Source organism: Cariama cristata, unplaced genomic scaffold (assembly GCF_000690535.1).
Source record: "Cariama cristata isolate BGI_N322 unplaced genomic scaffold, ASM69053v1 scaffold20387, whole genome shotgun sequence".
In the NCBI taxonomy this organism is placed as follows: Eukaryota; Metazoa; Chordata; class Aves; order Cariamiformes; family Cariamidae; genus Cariama; species Cariama cristata.
In genome coordinates, this window is record NW_009627348.1 from 1 (window position 1) to 2,006 (window position 2,006).

A 2,006-nucleotide genomic window follows, 5' to 3' on the forward strand; every position below is an offset into this window, starting at 1 on the left:
GCAGGGGGAACAAAGCCAAACAAGCAGAAGCTGGCATGGTTATTACTCCTGTTGTCAAATCAAGTTGATGTCAATACTCTCTGTCCTCACCTTATTTCACATGTGTTCACAAAAAGCCCACTGCAGCTACACTTAACAATAATGCTAAATTCCAAAGACATACTAGTTATATGTGTTATTAACTTCTAAAAACTTTTTAAGGGAAAATATGTAATTATAGCTCTATTACACTTCTCAACCAATTTCCTAGAAACAAGATGCTACACAGTCCAACTGTCTGTCTTGCTTCCCACAGTAACTTTCCAAATCATTATCCAGCTTCAATGATGTTTGATAAAGCAGTCCAAACCTCAAAATAAATACTGTCCTCCAGACCTAACAAAATCAGCAGCTGGACAGGGATGAAAACAAGCCTAGTGACCTGACTAAGGAAAAACCTAATTACTCAGCACATGTGGAGTTGAAAATTAATCACAGTATGTCCTCTGTCTTACCTTCCGAAAGCTTTGATGGAACACAAGGACAATTGTTGGAAAAGATGGAACACTGTAGAAATGATGGAACACAAGGCTGGGAGAATTGACTGAAAGGAGATCAGAAACCAGGCTTCATTACTTCATGAAATAAAATGTTGAAAATTATAAACAGACTGGGCACATATAGTTAAGTCTTCATCTCACCATATCTGGGCAATTCTGCACCACTGCTCAGTTAGCAGTCTTCCTACAGTCATACCACATTGTTCCAGGCATTTCTCACAAGCAATCTGCCATGCTGAAGTGAAAAGCATTTGTCAGCAACACAAAGAAGTTTTCGTTACCTCAGAACAGTAGTTGCCACCATCCCATGTAAATGACCAGAAATACTTTGTTATTTGTTATTATGAGGATGATATAGAATAGTCTACAGAATCACTGTATGCATATACTGTGAAGTGGAATAATATTAATGCATGTTTGTAGCCTCTAATACTCATACAGGCTAACATACAACGCAGACTGATTTGTATCTGGCACCAACCCTGTAAGAGAGATGTCTGTAGTACACATACAGTAGACAAAAATCTCAGGTTAAATTGGTAAGGTTCTTAGCTTTTCATTCGTTTGGTCGTAAAGGGTGTTGCTCTGTTCTACATTCTGCAGTCAGTCTCAGGACTGGAAAAAAGGAGCTGAGACACCTGGCAATATAGCTAATGCTTTCCTCTCCCACAAAATGAGACTTGGGAATGTCACATTGAGATAAGATCACATGGTTACTTCAGGTTGCCCTCTACACAGCACAGGCTCCTAAACTCAGAATACCAGGTCTCCAGCCTTTTAGTGTGATGTCTCCTTTTTAAAAGGCCTGAAGGCAGAGACCTGATCCAAATTCTCAGCATTAGTCTAAAAGCTAACAAAATAATGTCATTTCCTCAGAGGCCTTGCCATGGGAAATCAGCAAGATCAGATCATCCAAGCCTAAATGTGTCATCTCTGGGGATCTGAAGGCTGCCTGCTGATGAAAGTAGGTCCTGCTTCTGTGCTAATAGCTACGTTCATCCCACATGCCAGCACCAGCTCTACCCTGATTAGCCAGTTCAAGGTAGAAAAGCAGGCAAAAAATTGTGCACATCCCCCTCCCACCTTGCCTCTCTCAGAGCAAGGGAAGGGTATTGGCTTTCCAGTCACATTAGTTTCCCAAGCTGAAACAGTCTTAAGGCCAAGCAGGAGAGAAACAGGACCAGCTCTTTGGGTAGGAGCTAACTATTAGATCAATTTGGCTGTGTGCGGTAAAGTTTCACCCTAAGCTCAACATCACCTGTGCCCTATTAGAGGCTTGCTCCAAGAGTAATTTGACTGACAAAGATCTCTAAAAACACATGTAGCATGAAACATTTTCTCTGTGGTTGGGGATAAACAAGTTGGATGGGTGGAGCTCTCCCTATCATGTTTATTGGATTCTGCCATTCAGGCCTAAGGGTTTTTCACATCTGAGAGAAGAAATATAGTGATGTTTGCACTCTTCCC